The sequence below is a fragment of the Triturus cristatus genome, chromosome 3_2 (genome assembly GCF_964204655.1).
Source record: "Triturus cristatus chromosome 3_2, aTriCri1.1, whole genome shotgun sequence".
NCBI classification, from domain to species: Eukaryota; Metazoa; Chordata; class Amphibia; order Caudata; family Salamandridae; genus Triturus; species Triturus cristatus.
The window spans coordinates 830221182-830229359 of NC_140584.1; the positions used below are offsets into that span (position 1 = coordinate 830221182).

Sequence of the window (8178 nt, forward strand, 5' to 3'; positions counted from 1 at the left end):
AAATAGAGAGACCTTCTGGATTTTCCATTGCGACACAGTCCGCAGGGGCCTCAATGAGGAGATAACCTGGATTATTACATAATGACATCTATTTGCAGCCTGATTTACATGCTCGTACTATCCATGCTGTAATTAGTCAAGCAATATACAACATACTTAGACTACCTCTTCCATATGCTGACTTCTGAACCCCATTTCAGAATCACAGCAAAACCCAGTGCAAAGATTTTCAATTGACTATTACAGGGGTCTCTTTTATCTTAAATGATGATCTTAAATTGATATTAAATGATAACAACTAGAGACTAACTCACCACTTCAATATGGCGTTGATTCTGCCATAGGCACTCTGTGTTAGAACACCAGGGCAAGAACCGCCTTCCCATTTCACAATATCAACATCCCACTTACATCTCTAACCAATTAGTAGACTTTGCGATATACTTCCTCAGTTTAACCAAGAAAGATGTCATGTCAACTGAGTATGTTTGATCCTACACGAGAAAAACTAGACACCATCTTCCATCAGGGCGCCAAGCCTTGCATGCAGGAATTCTTTGCGGAAACCATATTTTCCAACATGACAATACTAACACTATATTTACAATCCTAAACAGCCAAAAGGACCGCTGACACACTTTCTCAGCTCAACTATCATAGGACGATGTAAGACCAAACTCCCTTTCAAGATGGCGTCCTGAAACATATGCAGATACACCTCAATTACAATGCACAGGTCCGTAGTCTCGCGAGTTTAGCAGTACGTTAAAGCATGTCAGATTTTTACTCCAATTCTTCGACTGCTTGGTACGGATGCTTCATGGCAGAAACAGGTATGCACTGACTCGTTTCAATGAAGATCTAACTTAGGTTACCATAGATCCATCCATTAGTGTCCGCAGCGTCTTAGCTAAACTACAGGCCATCTATGTTTATGGGTCTCCATTACATTCTACAAACTTGCCGCTTAGCCCCAATAGAAGTTATACCATCACCCAAGGATCTACCACTGATAGATACGCGCGCATATTGAAACATAGCTTCCTGACACTAGCCATCAGAAGAGACCTTATATATCTCGCTATACTAACAGTAGGTACAGAATACGAGAGACTTAGGTATGCTTTAGAGTTCCGTGGAATTGCCACCACGTGTTAGTATGCTATTTAAAATCTCTAGTGAAAACTTGTCAGTCCACAATATACTTACTCTATAAGCGCACCTGCCTGGGGACATATACACCGCCATGCAATGTTTCCTTTCTTTCTACAGAGATATGCCGGGATCGGATATATCTATCCAAATTAAATGAACAGAATTCATTCTAATATACACAGAGAGATGTGAACCAGGACTTTTGTCTGGCCCCATCTCCAAGAATCAATTCATTTTCTGAAAAGGTAATCAAATACGTGGTATCCAACTGGCCTAACCATTCCATCCTTAATGTTATCAACTAACCTGATATGGTTTGGTATAATAGTCCTTTTATTTCGCAGGATTGCCACAGTCGATTTCTCAAAATACCTGGAGATAATAAAACGAACTTCTGATTGAAAACGTACCTCCACATTTTGGCTTGTCAAGGTACTGTGGCCTTTACATCAGTCATAGCCACTAGAACCCTACATCAGATCAGGCTGAATAATTAAAACCTCTTCTCTTCCAGAAAATATTATCGTTGTACTGTATGGCACAGACGACTTTTACAGCGGGTCACATGCCTTCCGCCTGATGACCCTAAGGTAGTCACCTCAAGCATTATCCCTTATGTGCTGCATGTCTACTTCTGGTATTCTACATCCGGGGTCTCTTCATGACACCTACTTCCTTTCAATTCTCACCCTTATTACACCAATGGGTCCTACAAGAGTCGGTTGATGTCTCATATTTCACGTTAATGTGCATGATTCTTATGGCTCTACCCTACTCACATCTATGATGCACGATGAGCACTCAATTAACATAATAGGAAGTAATCTTCTTTTAAAATTATTTGCATTCCCGTTCATTTGCCAACGCCATTTCCTTTTGTTTATCTTGCAGACACCCAGACATCTTTTATATGTATTTCATCCTCTAACACTATGCAATTGGTCCTGAAGAAGGTGGTTTCCCACTGAAACGCACGTTGACCGCGACACTACTTCTAACATAGAGACATTGAAAACTGACATCTTTTCATCTTGTCAACCTGAGAAATCTGACCAATCTAAGAGTCCTAGCTTTTCTCTCCTTTCTAAATTTTCTTTTCTATCCCTCATTGTATGAATATAAGTATGAGTGATTAGCAAATGCTTTTTTATACCACAGATGTCTAGGATGTTTTTTCTTATATCAAATATGTAATATGTCTGCACTAAAAATAAGTGTAAAACCAAAAAAAAGTTTTTTTTCTGTTTTAAGTCATGTGTAAATCATAAAACACATTACATAGAAAAAAAGAAATAATAAAAATCGTTTTTTGTCTAAAAAACTTCAACGGACTGACAGTGAATCTATGATAACAATGTCATAATATGAAATGCAATTTATCTTTGACATTTTGATTGGGTAATGCAGAACCTGAACAGATCAATTAAATAAGTGTATAGGCCGGTTTAGAGGTTTCTACTTTATATATTTTTGTGTCCTCTCCCTCCTCTAGGGCCTCAAATTAAATAGGGAGACCCTTTGTTAACTCCCCCATCCCTTGGAGCCAGCCCTGACTGCTTGCGATTTCTGCCTTGGAGAATCAAGTGTGCATCCGCAATAACTTGGTTATCAATTTTGAATCAAATAGTAACTTATGCCCTGTAACACCAAAGGTAAACAACACTATCCGTAGGGCACAGAGAAAAGATCCTACCATCACTCATTCCTTTTTTTGCGAACATAGAATTTTTTTTTTTTTAAAAAAGGCCAAATTCCTGTGGTGCCTGCAATAAGAAACCCGTGCAAAGCCGCGTGGGCGATTTATGGGGACTGAGGACACCATCACCCCACACTATATGAGTGATAGCGAATGAGTTTTGGCTTTAGGGACTAGGAGATATGACTCCTAATCCCAACTTTACCAAAACATGCTGATAATAAACACGGTATTAATAAGCATTGGCAAAGCCAATAGATGTTGGCTTTACTTGTTGTCTCTTGGATTTGCTAATGCACATGGGCAAACAGACTGCAAACCAAAATGACTACCCATGTGTATGCACTTACTGTCGGCCATATTTCATCATTCGTTACATTTTTGATAAGGCTGATGTGTTTAGAAGCAACGAATTGTCTATGTTATACAATTAAACAACTATAAACCATGCAATACACACTGATGGATGGTATGTGGGCATTCACCAATAGTCATCTTAGGATATAATTGAATTGAAAACAACATGTCCACCATCTTGGATTAAGATGGCCACCCATGAATGCAGTACCCCCTCGGGATGTGGCGCACTGCATGCGGCAACAAGTGGGCCCTACCAGTGGCATTGAAGACGAATACTTCTAAAGTAGAAATGCACATTGTGTAGACGCAAACTGCCATCGCTCGCAGGGCAGCCAATGGCTGAGGTCCATGTTTGCTGATTTTAAATAATGTGGGATATTGGGAACAGCTTTGGGTGTTTGTCTGCCACCTTTTGGGTCGTCTGTGGTGGTGGATACAAATGCTTGAATGCGCAGAGTTACACCTGCCCTCACCCATGCACAGGTCCTGAGAGGAGTAGCGTTGGCAATTACAGGTAGAGCGTGTGATATATATATAATTTAATCATGTTTGAGAAAATAGGAGTCTGGAGAAACAGCTATAGCTATCTCAAAGGCCAGACCCAAAACTCTTGCCTGGATCCGCAACACAGAGGCATTTCATGGTTGTACTGCGCCCATAGGACTGTGTTTTACAGTGCAAGCTGGAAACTGTTGAATCAGGAGACCCGGTTTTTAATCCAGAACCAAACAAGGCTGCTTTCTCCAATGACTGTAATTTTTCCGCCACACCATATTTTTGTGAGTGGACTATAAGACTGGGCGCTCTCACTAGGAGTATATGTTCAAAGTGCATTGTTGCATGATTGGCTGGTAAACTCATGCTAGGCTGCATAAGAGTAATACTTAATTGTAATTTGTAAATACAAATTGTTACAATTATAAACCAATTATCATAAAGATAGTCAAATTAGTTTCTAGTAATTGAACGAGAAATCTCTGCACCAGCTCTTAAAGCACAGCCAAGGACAAACAAAACAATCGCGGTGACAAATTGTTTGTCAACGTTTCCCGTTTTAAACGTTCCCCCATACTAATTAAAAACTGTATAACTTTGAGGACATTTGATTGTAAATACCTGCATTGCAATAACAGTAAACCTCTCTGGTCGTCTGAAAGTTTAAAATTCTAAAATCTGGATTAAAAAGTCTGGTCAACAAGAGTTTAATCCGATACCTAGACTTAATGAAGCCTCTGACTTGGCCAAACAAGCAACAGGAATTAAAAATCAGATTGCAGAAGGTGAAGGGGGTTCTGTGCTGCATGTCCTCGCTCCCATTTACCTTTTAATAAAACACTGGCCCCTCCCAGGCACCTCTCTGAAGCCCGTGCTGACAGAGTGCAAGGCTGCTCAAGTTACCCCAGTCCATCCACCCTGGGTTTATGGGCACGTGAGTAATCGGGCAGATTAAGGTGGCTGCAGGCTTCATAAGGCTGTTCCTTCTCCTGCGGCTACAAAAAGCGGGCCATTTGGCGCCCACAGCAGCTGAGCCTGGAGCATGGGACAGCCACCCAAAGAATGGGAGAAACCCACAGAAAATGGGAGAGTTGGCCAGCTTATTTCCTGCTCAGGAAGCTGGGTTTCACTTCTTCCGGGGTTCAGTGTGCTGCTTCGCCTTCACCCAAAGCAGTTCCATCACTCAGAAGCTCTTGGGCTGCCGAGCAGCAGCAGTGAACCTTCTTGCCTAGCCTTGTATTCTCCGACATATTTCTAGGGGAAGGCAGGCACTTTTCATACTTTTGTTTGTTAATTAACCCTGGGCGTAGTTCGCGAAGTAGCACTTCGCGAAGCTACGCAAAGTGCAGTTCGCACTACGCGAGCTACGCGTAGCACTTCGCGCACTGCGTAGTACCTTGTTCGCACTGTGCCAGATGTCGTTTTCAATGATTGCACAGTGCGGACAAGCAACCGGCACTGTGCAATCATTGAAAATGGCATCTTGCACAGTGCGAGCTGTAGTTTTCTGCTGCTCGAGTAGATTGTTACTCGAGCGGCAGCTTTCTCAACGCAAACTGGTAGTTTCTCATCGCGAGCATACGCGACCACTAGCAATGAGAAACCTGACCTCCTCGCGTTGGGAATCTCGCCGGGAGGTTTATCTTCCATGCTCGCGATCGCCAACTTGATGTTGCTGATCGCGAACAAGAAAAAAGTCTCGCCGGGATGTCATTTTGCTTGCTCGCGGTCGCCAACTTTCACGTTGAGGACCGCGAGCAAGCAAAAAATGACCGCAGCACTACGCAACACTACGCTACACGTGTTCGCACTGTGCTACGTGCAGTTCGCGTAGTGCGAAGTAGCGCGAACTTCACAAACTACGCGAGCGTAGCGTAGTGCTTTGCCCAGACTTATTGTTAATCCACCGGATGTCCGTTTTGCCCACTTGTATTGTGTAGTAGATTAAATACCCAGGTGGGAGAAAGACAGCAGCTACCAAGTGTTTTTTTTTGGGGAAGAAAGGTATTGGCTGTTTGGTACTGGGACTTTGTTTTGTGAACTGTTCAATACCATATAAACATGTTGGGCGCAACGTTCTCTTAATGACAGGTATTTGATCAAAAGGTACATTACTGTGAAAGACAATTGGAGGGAATTGGGTGTGAACAGCCGAGTGTTAAGGACTAAAATTCCTTTTAAGGAAACGAATGAGAGAAAGAAAAGGCAGAGCACACCAGACAGAAAGGATAAACGAGAATGGAAAGGGAAAAAAATGAAATGAAGAAGTCAGACCAAGTAGAGGAGAGAGATAAAAAGGTGGCGGGATAAGAAATTTGGGCACAGAGAAGGAAATAACAGAGAGAAGCAGGTGAAAGAAAAAGTAGTGGAACACGGAAGAGGAATGATTGACAAACATGCTGTAATGTAATAGGCTGATCGACAATCAGTCATTCAGTGTGAGTGGAAAACGAAGTCGGAAAGAAAAAAAGAAGAGATAAACAAAAGGGAGAGAAAAAAACAGGTGCCTGGAGGAAAGAAGAAGGAAGAGCAATTTCACATCTGGGACACTAACGACCCCCCTTTTATGTTTCGGTCGCATAATGGTCATATTTGGTAAACTATGGCCCGTGCGTGAGACCTTCTCTTGGGGTCCAAGTGCAGTCAGCGGTTACTGTGCAATAACTCCCAGGGCTGCTGTTCTTTTCCACGGGTGTCCTGAGGCCACAGTAGTGTTTTCTCAGCTTAGGGGTGCTGCAGTCAAGGCTTCCTCTCGCAGGTGGCGTGGAGTTTGAAACCGCTCTGACAGACGGGCGGTAATAAGGGGAGTGTGGGGGCAGGTAGAGATGCCTCCTCTCCCCACTCCTCTTGCCCTTTCGGTCGAATGCCAGATCAAAGATAACTTCATAGGACGACAGGTTCGTAGCTGGGTGGGGAGGGAGTAATGTGGGGTTTCTGATTAAAGTTGTTGATTTCACTTTTATCGATTTGTTCAGATGGACCTATGCATGTTTTATTGTACACTTTTCCATAAATATTGCTATGTGCCCTGAGGGCCCTCTGCTCTCTAGGCATGGCTAGTGGATTTATTTTCTCGCAATAAGTGATCAATCACAAATGTCCCTATTAAGATAGAAGGAAGTTGACTAAGAAGGAGAGAGGCAGCGAGTGGCTGGTGAACAGAGATGTCAGAGGCCAGCATGACACAACCCACACTGACTCACGCTCTCTGACTCCGCCCATCAGAAATCTCCGAGTCGTAAATAGGGTGACCAACTGCTTGTATTTTCCACTCACTCTCCTGATTTTGTGTGCTTTGTCTGTAAAGGCATGAGTGGTCTGGCAGGGATGCCTTTTGTCTGGAATTTTACACCAACCTCTAGCCCGAGGATGGGCTTCGAAAGAAGGGTGCCAGCACATTGTTGAGGTCGAAACCTGCTAATGACACTTGGGGACATCTGGAAAAGCTTCCCTGGGAATGTATTCCGCCCACTGCTTATCACTGACTTTGTGTTTTGTAACTCACCTTTTCTGGCTTTCTATTTGCTGCCTTTATTTCTTTTAGGCTGTCCAGCTTGAGTTTGTCCCTTCCAGGGACCATGCCTTATTTACTGTATCCTTGAGAATGATACCCTTCTATAAACAGGCCTTTAAATCTTGCTCTTCTTTTGTCACATTTGCTGTGCATTCAGACAGAGGTCACATGCCAGGCTCTGGCTTCAAGGGAGCTTGGCGTTTACTTTTCTTTCTCTGACTTCAAAGTGAGAAGATTGATCTGACAATCATGCTGGCTACTGGGGGTTATTCTGGTAATTCTGAGGTTATTCTGGTAATTCTGAGGTAAGGTGGAAACAAATATTTAGATACGATCAAAACAAATCAATACACTAGGTGATGACATTTACATACATTATTATTTGCGCGCTGTCTACTTTTATTAGTAAAACTGTTTGTGTGTGCAAAAGTAATGATCATTTTACTTGAAGATGTGTTGTCTGTATTGGCAGTGCGCTACCACACCATGCATACTCCACTTTGCCCCACTCTACTCTGCACCACTCCACGCCACTGGACTTTATTCTGCACCACTGCACACTACACTACTCTACTCCACACTGCGTCACTGCACTCTACACCTCTCTACTCTGCATCACTCTACTCTTTGCCACTGCACTCTACACTACTCCAGTCTACGCCACTCCACTCTACTCTGCACCACTCCACTCTATGCGACTCTACTCTGCAACGCTACACCAATGCACTCTACTTTGTACCACTCCACTCTACGCCAGTGCACTCTATGCCATTCCACCCTACGCCACTCTACTTTTCACCACTCTACTCTGCACCAATACACACTACCATGCACCACTCTACATTACGCCACTGCAATCTATGCTGCATCAGTTCACTCTACTCTACTCTGTATCACTCTACTTATGCCACTGTACTCTACTGTAAACACTGCACTCTATGCCAATTCACTCTACACC

The 8178-nt window shown here is 43.1% G+C and overlaps 1 long non-coding RNA gene across 1 annotated transcript; it reads left to right on the forward strand.

Moving 5' to 3' along the window:
* Positions 1 to 742: 742 nt before the first annotated feature.
* On the forward strand, positions 743 to 2480 carry LOC146858245 (uncharacterized). The gene is made up of 5 exons (XR_014979668.1): positions 743 to 833; positions 1273 to 1400; positions 1500 to 1587; positions 1670 to 1745; positions 2047 to 2480. It is a non-coding gene; the product is annotated as an uncharacterized LOC146858245 (long non-coding RNA).
* The last annotated feature ends 5698 nt before the right edge of the window (positions 2481 to 8178 follow it).